At 38.5% G+C, this 14732-nt stretch overlaps 1 protein-coding gene across 2 annotated transcripts in view; it reads right to left on the bottom strand.

The window, feature by feature from the left end:
* PDSS2 (decaprenyl diphosphate synthase subunit 2) overlaps nt 1-14732 on the bottom strand; it is a 117454-nt gene that overhangs the window by 86826 nt on the left and 15896 nt on the right. The gene's annotated exons all lie outside the window — the stretch shown is intronic.

Below are 14732 nucleotides of genomic sequence, written 5' to 3'. Positions count from 1 at the left end.
TATGCTTGCAAAAGCGTCAAAACTACAAAATTTTAAAACATTCTTTCTGTAAAATAATACAAGAGGCATATGACAGCATTTATATAACATCTGAACATGGAATATCTTAATTCTTTTTTGTCAGTCAATAATGCTGCATCAAATTTACCAAACGTATCTTCAAAATCCACAAAAACAAAGACTTAGGAACTTGTAACACTTTGATTTAGCTCTGAAACTGAGGAGCATTTGAGACAGTGCCTCAAGCAGAAAATTCAAATGAGCTAGTATAAATGACAAGTAACATATATAATCTGTAATTCCAGGTATATCCAAAGTCATCAACATGTCACACGGGTGACTTAAATTACTTCAACTGAACAATTTATAAAACAGCACCAAGTCTTTCTTTTTAAATAATGTCCCTTTTTCATCATATAGAAATCATGCAGTAATTTTATATTTACATAGGCTATGCTTGTTGTATTCAAAAACAATAGTAGCCATGAACATAAACACTCAGAATAGAGTTTTACTCTTGCACTATATTCTCTTATTAAAACCGGTGTAGTAAATATACAGTGTGCTAATGCAAAAAGAACTCATCTTGGGACTTTAATTCTTCCTTTGAATCAATGATCTTCCACCATTTTCACATGAAAAATGGCTTGTAGCGATACTACAATGGTTTCCAGTTTTAGGACTGCACAACTGAAGTTCTTCAACAGTCTCTTAGAATTCTCTCTCTTTTTAGTGAAGTTTTCAATGTAACTTACAAGATGAGCAGAGATGGGAACAAAATACTCCCTTGCTCACCTTGAATTTCCTTCCAATTTTGCAGAGATAGTAGCTGTACAGTTGTGCTTCTTTGCAGGACTGATTTAACTAGAGGATAAAGTACCATTAATAGAAGAAAACAAGCTCTTATCTCAAGTGGCAAGGACTTGGTGCTTCTGGTACGCTCTCTTGTTCTTGGGGATGTGCTGCAATCCTACCACTAGTCTGCTGCTAAAAAGAATACCAGAAACATCTGTTGCAATTTATTCCTTCATATAAGAGGGTACCAGGACTATTCCAAGAATATATACAAGACTACAAACACAGCATCAGCACTTCTTGAATGTTAAATGTCCAATCATGTATCTTATTATTTACTCTTATTTAAAAACAAAAAAAAATTACACGGAGTTTTTTTGAAGGGTAAGATAGACATCAACAGGAAACTGTTCTTGTAAATAACATGCAGTAAAGCATGTAGCAACTCGAATTAGATCTCTCCCAACACAATCTACATCTAATAAAAGAATAATAGCTAATGCAGCATCATATACACAATGGAATGAACACTTCTACTGTGTAATATAAGGTAGTATTGCCACCAATATCAAAGTGGTGTTGTTCTAGGAAATATGACTCAGAGTCTAATTGATTTTTATTTAATAATAATTACTATTGTTGTTGCTATTATTATTTCAGAAGGTAAAATTGTCTTCCATCACCATCACTTTCCATCACATCCTCAATCCCTAAGAAATACTACAACCTGGTTTAGGGTTAACAACTTTTTAATCTAGGCTACAGACACTTTTTGGAGGCCCTTGTAACACACAGTCTGGCCAACTTGTGTGGCTGGACCAGAGGTCCGGGCTACTCCCTCACTGACTTTTTTCCAGTGAATCCTGCAGTAATGTTGGCTCCCAACCTCCCCATTTTTCATCCACATCATATTAACCTTGTTCCTCCTCGCCGCACCAGCAACTGCCATACATGCTAAAAGCTCCTGTCCTTGCTCTTACAGCCCAAGGAGGGGAGACAGGACTGAAAGGAAAGCAAAACGAAAGGGTAAAGCTGGGCTGGTGGCTGTCACAGATCACAGCACCCACTGAAGCTGCTCTTCTTGTGGTAGAGGTTACACGCAGGTAGATTAGCAATCACCAACTCCTCCAGAAACAATCCAGTCCCACGTAAGCTGGAAATGAAGGAGGAGGTTGGCTGATGAAGCAGCACTGAAGATCCTATTTCCTCTCAGAAAAGGTGGTAATTACGCCAAATTGCATTAAGCCAATTAAGTTTTACAGTCAAAATTATTACATCCAGCACATAGGGAAGGGAAAAAATTGCACACTGGAAAAGGGTGAGAGGTAAAAACTGCATTTTCCTTTAGTAACCACAGGACATAAGTGACTGAGGTCCATCACTACTTCTTGTACCTCTCACGTGAAATTAACAGAAAAATCTGTATTTGAATACATTCAGTCTCTGGCATCTGTTACATTTAGGGTAAAACTTAGCTTGGGAAAAGCTTTCTTTTCCTTTTCCAATTAATATACCTTGCTTTCAACTGATTTAGAGGCAGGTTTTCTCCCTTGGTTATTAAGGTTAGTGAAAGATAATGGTTATTAATAGTCTTTAAGTGGAAAGATCTTTAAACAAATGTTCCCATTATTGTCTAGGAACAACAGAGCTCCAGAATTTCCCTAAATGTCCTCTGGAATTGAACACCAAAAAGATCCAGAGCAAGAACACCTCAGTTAACAGTACTTGGTTTCTATTTTCACCTGTCTTTCCAAGAAGCACAATATTCTGGAAGAGCTCAGAACCTATCCTTGGGGTGCCCAACAGAGAGGAATAACTGTTTCTAAATCATTTGTACTGGGTTCTGTTGAAGAAAGAGGATCAAAACCACCACACAGTGCCAGTCACGACTTCTGCCATACCACAACAAGCAAGCTGAATAATCCTTCACAAAGTTATGCACAGATATAAGCAGTATGGGCATGGAGATCTCACATGATTTCATAGTCAATTAATCATTTTGAATGCCTGCAGAAAAGTGCCTTCATCTAAAACCTAGAGTTATGAATATTCAAGGATGTTGGCTAATATTACATGCTACTGCAGGTCAGTGATCAGCAATCCCATTTCTGTGCAAAATAATTGAAATTTTTAGAGATAGGCAGCAGTTAAGTGTGTTCTTAAGCTCTACTGGTGTGGAATGTGGAATGTCACCATCCTTACTGTTCAAGAAGTCAGGCAAACATTTTTTTTTCAAGGGAGATCAACAGATCCATTACCATGAGGCACAGCTGATGTTCCCCTGTCTTTCCTTGCTTTCCTCCTGAACCCTATTCACAGCATCCACTATTCACAGGGCTTCTTATACAGGAACATATGCAGAAAGGATAAATTCAGTTAGGTGTAGGGAACTACATACCACATCCTGAGTATCACTAGACATCAACTGAAAAAAGGCCAACTATTTTGTCTTACAAGAAAACAGAGCAAATTGAAAGATGAAGTTTATCCCCAATAGCTAGAGAGCAGCGATACAAAAATATTTGCTGACCCAGGAAAAACGTACAGCAAGCTGGTCTGCAAAGTGTTATGACAGTAAGTTGCTCTCCATGTCAGTATAGCAGTGGCAACATCAGTTTTACTTTTCCTTTCCCAGGGGTATAAAGAATCATATAAGCAAATATTGTGCACGCGATGGTGCTTGAGGACAACAGCTACAGGTCTTTAAACTACTCACATTCACAGCTATAGGCAAACACCACTTAAGAGAGCAATTTTAAATAAGTGCACTGTTCAGAAAGGACCACAATTGTTTTGGAATACAACCACTTCTGTTCTGTAAAAGAATCTACACCCTGCTCCAGAATAGCTTCCTGTGCTACAGCTACGCCAGTCCACTGCTGTGCGTAGACAAGGCACCATTGCTTTGTAGGTTTCTATTAAAAACCCACCAAAAATCCACCATCAACAAAACATGCACATGGCCTACTGTTTTAGCCTTAGGTAGGGAGGGTGGGTTGTGAATAGGTCAGTTTTTTACTTAAACAATGGATAGGCTGATCCTTCTGTCTCCTAGGACAAGGGCAAAATACTGTGTATTACTGGGTGTACTGTACACTGCTATGTCACTTGCAAAGGGCAACAGGAATCTTTCCTGATCCAAAATAGTATGAGCAGAATTTAGCTCAAAATTTTTACTAAAAGTGTCAGGGTATGGGCTTACACTGCTTTTTCTTCAGCTATAGACCCTATGTAAGTCTCAAGAGGTGTTGAAAATACTTTCAAGTAAAGCTGTTTCAGATGAAAACAGAAGGGTGGGGTTTTTTGAGTTAGAAGGGAAAAAAAAAACCAAACCTGCAACAAAACTGCAAGTGTACTGTAATTTAGACTTCACTTACAGTTTTACAGAAACTTTATTTCTTCAGGGTAAAACTGGTCGTTTCCAGACCAAAACTATTTTTGCAAAGCAAAGTCAAGAAACAGGATAACAGGGATGGGATGCTGGCCATAACATTACAAGGAAAAAAAGACTACTGTTTCTTCAAAATAAAGCTAGAATGTTTTTCTGAATCTTTTCAACAATTCCCTGGGGATGCTGTAGCTGCTGCACACATGGCAAGTGCAGCATTAAACCATCCATATCATGTTATGAAAAGTCTCATATGCCTAGAGATACAAGAATTTTCAAATAATTCATGGCAAACTTGCTGACATAGTTTTGAAGTCCAGTTATCAGTCAAGACTTTCCTACCTCACTTTTCATTTTGTTACAGCTACATGAAAAGCTATGGCATAAATCCATTCCCATTTGGAGGCTGTTTATTTGGTGTATTTATTCCTAGCTACAAAAACCAGACTGAAGTGTTGGGGATTTTGAACCACACTCAAAATAAAGGCATGAACACACTGAGAATACCTGGCATATTTCATCACTAGCTGAACTAAGTTATTTGTAAGTGTGGGTTAAGCTTTACACAGTGAATTTTTAAATAACTTGTGAAACCGAATTTCGTGCTGAGCTATATGTCATTTTACCAATTTAGAATGTAGCTGTATAATTCTTAGTTTCATTACCTTACATGTTAATCACAATGAGGTAGTGAAACTCCTGCTTTTCAGCTACACTGGCACAAAAATGAACTTCAACAATTTGCACGAACTTCTGGATGTGACTTGATAGTATGAGCTACAAATTTTTCAACTGGTATCTCAAGCTGTGATGACCTCTCATGCAGAACACAAAGCAAGAAAAGCACATACCATTCAAAAAAAGAAAAAAACTACTACTCACATTTCGGAAGGGAAAGTTCCAAAAGTGTGTTGCCATAATAGCTACCTCAGCACACCACTGAGAGTTTACTTCTTAACCCTATCTAGAGTACTCTCTGAGCAAAGTAACAAGTTTATGAATTTACAGAACACAGAAAACACAAATATCTCAAAACTGGCATTTCTTTGTTCTAAACTTTCAGCCTGGAGCAGTGAATCCACAATTCAGTGACCTTATTTGGAGTCAGTGAAGAAAAGAGACTTATGAAACGAAATCACTTTCATAATTGTTAATAAAAATTATACAAATTTAAAGAAATAGATGTGATACTTAAGATAGAGTTCACTCAATACCACAAAGCTAAACAAAATTAAAACTTCAGATCTTTACTTTATACACCCGTATGAGTTTACACATTTACAATCTATCTTCATTTTCTCACAGAGTCAAATGGAAAAAGGCAAAAAAAAATACAAAACACCAAACAACACTCACTAAAAGAAAATCCCTGTGCTGCTGATACAAAGTTACTGATCCCTTTTTATTTTTGGGATTGGTCCTAAAACTGTTTGAACTGTAAGTTACTGAAGACTGCACAACACCCAGCAGATGTTCAGTGCTGAACTTCAGTTTAGATTTATAGTAGGTGACTCCCACTGCCACTACAAGCATTTTTGGTTTGTCCTCCTTTGTTCTACCCCCAATTCCTTTACCTCCCCCCTAGCAGCACAGAATGTAAACACAAAAGCAAGTTACTAAGAGTTAAAAAGTTTCTACTCGGTCAAACTGTGATTCCTGTCCACTTTAAGCCTGAGGCAAATCAAGGATAATTAGAATCAGGTTAACCTGCAATAAGAAAAGGTCAATCTACATTGCATTATTTTGCATTTGCTTTGGGCTATGTGAATGCACATTACTCAGCGTTCACAGATGAGCAGTAACCTCACTGCACACCCTTGATAAACAATTCTGTTTTTAAGACTCAATCACACGTGTTGAGATAATGTACAGTTACAGTACACTACCACTGGCAATACAATGGACAGAACCCGAAAATTTAGCACGTGGTTTTGCTTTTCTGGTCCTTTAAAAAAGGTCAGTATTGTGCAGTTAAATATATGCTAAAACCATGGAAGGAATTTACGGAATTTTCATTCTATGGGCCATTTGGAGTCTGCTTAACATCTGCCCAGTTCTTCTCATGTAGCATTTAAATTAAGTTTGTTGTTGGATTGGATACAAAAATGACACTGTTTTTGTAATTGTAGATTACCATTTCAAGTGAGATATTCCTGCAATCTGCACCCAAATGAACACCAAAATTAATTTCATAACAGCTTGGAAAGATTCAGTTCTTACAGAGAACATCCTTCAACTCTACCAGATCCAAATGTCCATTTTATAAGTCTTTTAATCTGCATGGATCCATACACATCTTTGGAGGTCCCAAGATAAGCACAGTAGTCCACAACCAGGAAAATCTCCTCTGCTCCTGGTAAGAGCTCTTCATTTTTTTCCTTTTGGAAAGTTGTTGCAGAAACCTTTTGAACAATATGCAACTGTTGAACAGCAGAAGGTGCTGCAGAAAGAAGCAAAGAAAGGAGGAGAGGAAAAAAAAAGGGAGGAGTAAAAGGTGTCCTAAGGGAGTTGATTCCTTCTCTCAAACGACATCTCTTTTTACAAAAATGCAGCAAAACATCATCCCAGCAGGCCACAATTCTGCAGTACAGGGTCTCTTTAAGGGTTCTAGACAAAGTAAGAGGAAATGGAAGTGCCTTAATTTACATTTTAACTAGGAATCCACACAGAGAAAGTTTTACAAGAAAAGACAAAGAGGGAAATAAAGACTCAAAGAAACTAGGAGATGAAACCAAAACCTGGAACTCAAAGTTTACACAGTCCAGGTAGTCTCTTCCACAACCACGAAAAGAAGAATAATTTTTTTTGGTCAAATTATTTTATGAGGGTTAAAGAAAAAAATCTCTTCTCTCCCTCTATGTTCCTGCCTTGGAATAAAGACATCAAAATGTTGACTATTTAAGCTGTTACATAAGCATCCTACTGTATGCATTTTTTTAAACGTCACTTCATTCGCTGCAATCCGAGCACAGCACAGAACAAGTAATGACTATACATGTAAAGTTCACTTTCAAAACATGTAATTGGTCCTAATAACGTCTACAGCAACCCTCTGAATTTCTTGCAGGTTGCCCAGTAGGTTCATACCTTTAATAACTGATGTGATGTGACAGACATTCAGCACGATGCATGAGGATTTAACTACGCCATTCCCAGTGTGAACAGGAACTCATTGTTGCACTCTTGCAGGCTGCATTGAAAACCTTCCCCACCGTGTCATTGTGAAGGAATAACCATGTCAGTTAAAACTGAGAGGAAAGCTCTTCTAATCAAGGATCAACTTTGGCATCTGCTTTTACACTCTCATGAACCTCGCTTTCGGTGCACACACATTCATAGGCAAATTCTTTTTGAAGAAAATAATTCAAATTAGAGGAGAATCTGGGCCAAAAATACATATGTTTTCATTACAAGAGCTTGCCTAATGAAATTATTCTCTTCTCCACAAGTCCTTGGAAATAAATCAAGAGAGAATTTATATGCATACATGTTCAGCTAAAGAACAGTAAAGAACAGTACATATACCCTTAAACAATGAAACACCTTCTGCTATACCCAAACTGCTCTACTGATCTCAAACTGTTTATGATTCCCACTTATTCTAATAAGCAATAGCAAACAAATACTGATTTCTTTTGGACTTTTAAAATATTTGAACGGACTTTTTTAAATGAAGCAGAATTTACGTCACATACTACAACCTGCTGTTTGAGACCACTCTTTATCCCTGTATGCTTTCTAAATACCAGTAACGTTCTGAACAGAGATGGAATCAAAATAAACAGGACACAAGTGACAAGAAGAGTCAGCATTATCTTGCAGATTAAAATACTACTGTCATCAAATAATGGATTGATGCTTCCTTCGGTGTGGAACACACGTGCTCAGATGAGCAGACACTTGCCTTTCAAATGCACAGAACGACAAAGTGCCCAATGGCAACATTCCCCTAATTTGTTCATTTAGTATCAGCACCATTTCTACACATCCTTGCTTTGTGATAATGCCTTTTTTACATCAGAAGTTTGCTTTCATATTTTATTCTTCATGAAAAAAGGACAGAATAAAAAGCATTCCTTGGAGAACTCAAGGCCAGGAGTCTACTATTTTAATGTGCATCTTAACAAAGACTGTGTACGTACAAAACAGCTAAGATTTCTATTTGTTTACTTTCCTCTGGTGTCTTGTAGGAGCAATAACTCACTTCAGAACTTCAGTTTTAGTCTGGCTCAAGCAAAATAACTGATTCAGAATTGCAAAATTCTTAGAATTCTGAAACATAGATTAATCAGGCCAGAGAGGCATAGTTTTTCAATAACATGCACATAATAGTTCCACTACAGCTTTTTCTTCTATTATTTTTAAACAAGCAAAAGCTTACTTAGTAAGAAGAACCTTACAAAGTAAGGCCTTTGCCTCTTCCTATCCCTGGTCTTGCTATAGTACTTTTTTCTGGCTTTCATTGCCAAAACAGCCTCACGTGTAAAAGACACTCTTTCAGTGCTAAAACCACTTTACTAACCCAGTTTCTGTTGCGCAAGTCTTGGTGCCTTTTCTCTGGTGGTGCATATATTTGGGGAAAAAAATATGCTATCCTTTTTTAAGAGAAAGATTAAGAGAATGTCTCAATTCAGGTTCTCACAAGACCAACCCAGTATGCCTGACTTACCATCATATGTCTGATCTCCAAAAGTCCTTGATGGACTTCAGGTATTTCCCTCACATAGTCTCTTCCCTATACTGATCCAAAGACTAATTCAAATAAAGTGACTAGTGAACTTCAGAGACTCAGTAGAGATGCCTGTAGACCTGAAACACTGTCAGCATGCATCATTCACTTCCCTCCTGCATAGCTCTGCAAAAAGACAACCATCAAACTTACTGAAGTAACACAGCACAGGATGCCACAGATTGTGCTTTCTGAAGTATTCGTTTCCCCATGCTCGTTATAAAGGCTGTCCACAGCAACAAGCTCTCATACAGACATTGACATAGTAAAAACTAACACCTGATGGACACACAGGCTGATGCTTTTGTTCCCCTGTCCATGATACTCCAAAAATTTACATGATTAACTTTCTATTACAACAGATGCCAGAAAACTGCCAATGTAGGCTTAAGAGCTCCTTAGGCCCAAAGGGACCTACCTCTCTGGTGAGGGACCAGTCCTGGAGAATGTTCTGCTAAATATGATTTTCACTCCAAAAGGGCTCCAGTACGCAAGAAAGCACATCAAGCAACCACAGCTTTCCCTGTGCAGCTTCTTGCAGCCCCTTACACATACTGAACCTCAAACAGCAAGCACTCTGAAAATTATGGACAGATACCTTAGCCTGCTGTTTTGCAGAAAGTCAACATAGAAAGAAAGATCAGATTCACCCTGTGGCAGCCAGTGCTGCCGACATGACACACAACAAGACCCTAAACCAGCTAGAGCTTCAGAGGAACTGCAGGCTTTATGCCCAGGAGTATCACATTACAATAGTCAGGAGAAAAGTGATGAATAGGTAGGTAATTGAGGTCAGGTCGGCCTCTGACAAGGGAGAGTTTCCCGTCGGGGAGAGGCAAGAAAAAACATTCTTTGTGAATGCTAAGCTCTTGCAGAGCAGATGGGAACACTCCTGATAGAGCTACATGCCAAACAGCAGGTATGTACAGCAACTTCGAAGGGCTTAGCAATTTTCCAGATACCACCACTGTTGTCACCTCCATCTTACCCACATTTGGTTTCAACTTTCACTCCCTCTTTCCCAAAACCCCACTTTTGATTCTTCTTGGTTGTTACTTATGTCCTTTCATGTATATATAATTTGCCTACTGCCACCACACATGTCTACAGTCAGCTTGCCTAATGGTCTCTGGAGAAAAAAATTCCCCTCTAATACCACAAAAACAGACGTGGTAGGGGAGCTGCAGATCTACATCATTATTTCTGATAGGTACGTTTATATAAATGTCTATGGAAGGAATATTAGGAAAATATTTAGGGTCCAATCTTCCTCTCTGAGGATGCAGCTTTCAAAAAGGAAGCACAGCCAAAGGGCCAGTTACCCCAAAAATGGTTCCCAGTGGATGTATGTTTTTACATGATTGATATTTCTTTCAGGAAGTGTAAAGAAAGCAAGCTTGGTTAAGCCACCTGCTAGTGCAGAAGCAGAAAACAAAATGTGTGGAGAAACCTCATGACACAGTGTATTCCCAACAAACCTCATGCTGCTCACAAGCTGAAAACAAAGTGACACATGCATTGTTACGTAATTTAGCACGACAAAGAAATTGTATTTTCTCAGGTTTTGTTGGAGGTGACACTTTCTTGTTTTCTCATCAAACTCACCCAAATTTCTGTTCCCCTACTTACTCTGCCTGTTCCAGTGGCAATCCTGCAGATGGCACTAGGGACCAAGAAACGTCTTTCATATTTTTCTTGTCGGAGGCTTTTACACTGCATTCATTTCCTCCTCACTGAATTGTACTCTGTAGAACCCATGTTTTAATTATCTTGATTATTTCAAACCTATAAAATTTACCCTGTCCTCTTGCTGCACCTTTCAACTCTTCTCAGAAATGTCAGGAAAAAAAAATCTTTATACAACAAATATTAGGCATGTGTAATACATTATATAAAATAATGGATAACACTAGTTATTTAAATAAAATGACACCTTTAACAGAGGAAACAAAATCTATTATCAACATACAAGGTCGAATAACAAATTCACATAGCAGACAAAAACGTGACTTTAAACTTAGGATGGTGTGATGTTGCTCCTTTGAGATACTCAGAAGCTGAATTCATTCCATTTCATCTTTCATAGATTTTACTCCTATAAAATTTAGAATTCACTGTTCCCATAATCATCTGTGACTTGATTACCTCACAGGATGCAGCAGACTCATCTGAATTGGAGAGATACTTTCTTCTTGCTTGGTTCACCTTTTTTAGCTAGACACATGGTACAGCAGTTTCAGAGTTAAGTATCTGACAAACAGCTGGAAGATTTTAAGCATCCCACTTACCCTGTCTGGGAGGGCAGCCATTCTCATCTCAGCTTATCTGAGATTCTTCAGAGAAGGTTTTTAAAAAAGAGCATTGAAATGCATTTAGTTCCTAAGGCAAGTTAAATTTCAGACAACATGCAGAGGTGACTGAGTGTGACCTTGGCTATCCTTGAAAGGAAAAGAGATCTGTAACCTTCTCTTCTTATGGCCAAGACAAAATGAGTTGTTAAAATATTTGAGGCATATTTGACATGTATTCACCTCACAAAACTAGACAGCCTGTGAAGACAAATACATCCTTCCCTACACTGAGCTCTGTATTAAGATGAAATTATCGTGAAATAGAGCAGGATTGCTCTTACCAGATGCCACTCCTTTACTAACTCAATCCTGAAGTGAAGGGGTAAACAGAGAAAATCTAGACGCAAACCTGAATTCATGGCTTGCTACCACTCTTCATTGCCTGTTTGCAGAACTACATCCATAAATGAAACCAATGTATAATAACAGTAACAGCAAAGGACAACTACAATATGAAAGGCCATTCATCCATATTTAGGAATCAAGGAGAGAAACTGAGAACTGTTAAAGCTTTTTTCATTTCAGCTAAAGGAGAAACTAGCAGAGAACTAGAGGAACCACATGTGGTGCCACATGGAAGCTCAGCTGCTATTTCAGACACTGGAACAAGAGTGTCTTTACAAATTGCCAACACCAAGAGGGAAGCAGTCACTTCTCAACAACAGGGCAGCCTCACTAAGGAACCTAAATATCATGCATTGAAAGAGAGTGAACATTAAAGCACCTCCATATCAGTGAATCAGATCAGCACAACAGAAAACAAACCAAAACCAAAGAAAACATCCATTTTTCCCTTCTGGATTAACAAGTTACACTAGTTCACAGAAAGGCGAGACCCACACCACAGCCAATGTACAGGAAGCACAGGCAAGAGCAGGGAAGAAAAGAGCATCATCTCCCTTCCAGCAGCAACAGCCATCAAACCAACTCAGCTGCTTGTGAAACCACAATCCAAGATCTCTCTGGCTAATCTTGCATCTTCCACCCAACACAATTAGCCTTAAGTCACTTGTTAAAACTATCCTACTGCATCACTTAACGGCCAACCAAAACAAGGAGATTCCTTTCACGTTTTCTGAAATAACTATGCAATATATCCAGAAAGATTTTTAGTTAATAAAACCATTTAGCTACAATTTTCTCCTGAACCATTAGAAAAACAAGCTCAAAAAAGTATTAGCATCATCCTGTAGGTACAAAGACATTTTTTTCTTCCACCTTAAAATTTTTGCTTCTCAAAAGAGGCAGTTAAAATTGAAATAACAATAATACATCAATAATAAATACCTCTTATGTATTATTCCTATACAGAACAAGTGGTCTCAATACTAAACTGGGAAAAGAAAAAAAAGTGGTTTGATTTATTTCTGGATTTTAGTGACTATATGGGTCACTGACACAGTGACAGACACAGTGGTCTGACACAAACATCATTTTCCAAAATAATTATCAATTTCAGTAAGCTTTCATTTGTTCTCCAGGAAAAGGAGATTCACATATCTTAGGGATTTTCTTGCTCTCTCTCATTTTGCTACAGATTTTTTCCTCTTCCATAGAGCTTTTTTGAACTAGAATATTGAGAAGCAAGAATGTAATAACTAAGGCAACAGGAATAAAACTTATCAGGGCCCACCATAGCCAAGAACTTCCCTTGCCAAAGGAAAAGCTTTGCAGAATTTTAATGTCTCTACTCCAAAGATTCAAATAGCAAGAGTTGTTACAAAAGTCAATGCAAGATTTCAGATGAAGTATTAAATCCCTCAGCAAATCATGAGCCTAAAATTGAAGTTACTTTACTACGGAATAGAAATCTCTTACACTAAATATTTTTAAGTCCCAAAAGATTAGGAAAGCATTTCCTATTCCTGCATAAAAACACATATGCAACACGCCAATGCTCGGTCATTCGCCTGCTCAAACAACACCATCACTTCCATATTTTTAATTAGTACAGGTTCTTCTTCCCTATAGTTCTACGAGTATATTATTCACCTGAAGAAAAGTACCAAGATCAGTGTTTACAGAGCCATAGTGCTGTCTACTCTTTTATATGGGTCTGAATCATGGGTCATTTACCGCCACCATCTGCAACTCCTAGAACGCTTCCATCAACGCTGTCTCTGTACAATCCTAAACATCCACTGGTCAGATTATGTGACCAATACGTCTGTTCTAGAGCAAGCAGCAGTCACAAGTATTGAGGCCATGTTGCTGAGAACACAGCTGCGCTGGGCAGGGAACGTCTCCAGGATGAAGGACCACCGCCTCCCTAAGATCTTGCTTTATGGTGAACTTGCCACTGGCTGCCGCAAGAGAGGAGCCCCGAAGAGAAGATACAAGGACTCCCTGAAACAACATTTAGCCTTGGCCATATTGATCACCATAACTGGTCTACTCTGGCCTCAAAGCCAGAGAGAGGAGGCCTGGAGACACACCATCTGTAACGCTGCTGATGCCTTTGAGAACACATGCAGGATCACTCTCGAGGAGAAAAGACAACACAGAAAGAACCGTGTCTTGCAGAATATACCACCTAAGGAGTCTTTCTGCTGTGCCTTTTGCAATCAGATATGTCTGTCTCGTATTGGCCTTATTAGCCACCAGCGTGCTTGTAACAAACATGGGTAGAGCCTTTCCCAAATCTTCGTTCGTGAAGCCCAGCCATGATGATGATATTATTCAAACACCTCTTCAATTAAAAAGAGTCACATTGCATTCCTTTATGTATCATACATTCTCTGAAGATTAGTATTAAAAACACCAAGTATTTCCAGTTTTACTTGACAGGTACACAGTGATACTGAAGAAAGGCTGTCAGACTGTGTATGCACAATACAGACATGCACTGCAAGACAAATGAAGTTCATGAACTGTTGTCCATAAGGGGAGATGCTTGTCTGCTGAACTACATCTTTCTGTTGGTTTCAATTTAAAGTGATGAAAAGAACATACATGGTGCTTAGCTTTCAAAAGCACTACGCAGCCAAAAACCTCTTGAAACTACTGGAACACTCTGGATGCAAACTGGAATTGTTTCATGCACTTCTAACTATCTCACTGTGATCAGCCCTCAGCATGCACACACTCCACCCTGACTCCTCTTTAATCTGACTCCTGTAACATACCCCTACTTTTTCCTTCTGAAATCTGAGGGTTTCTTAGCATTCTTGACTGCTTCCTCCCTCACTAACTGTTTCTCTAATAATGTAGTGGTTTCACTCCAATTCCCCACTTGCTAGGAAATCTGTCAGAACTCTTTTCCTTTGCTTGAAAAGCTACCTTGCCCCTGGCTTGGCACCCTTCATCCAAACTGCATGGCGTTCTTGCCGTTATCAAGCAATCAACTGAACCTTACTTTGGCAAAAACTAAGGACCAAACTTCTTTCCCAGGCAACCTTACACTTTTTTCCTTATTCTGTGTAAAATATTTCAGCTGTTAATTGAATGCAGTATAATTAATAGCAAATTA

The sequence above is a fragment of the Pseudopipra pipra genome, chromosome 3 (assembly GCF_036250125.1).
Source record: "Pseudopipra pipra isolate bDixPip1 chromosome 3, bDixPip1.hap1, whole genome shotgun sequence".
Lineage (NCBI taxonomy): Eukaryota > Metazoa > Chordata > Aves > Passeriformes > Pipridae > Pseudopipra > Pseudopipra pipra.
Note: the sequence above shows the minus strand (reverse complement) of the source record. Positions and strands in the feature narration are given on the sequence as shown.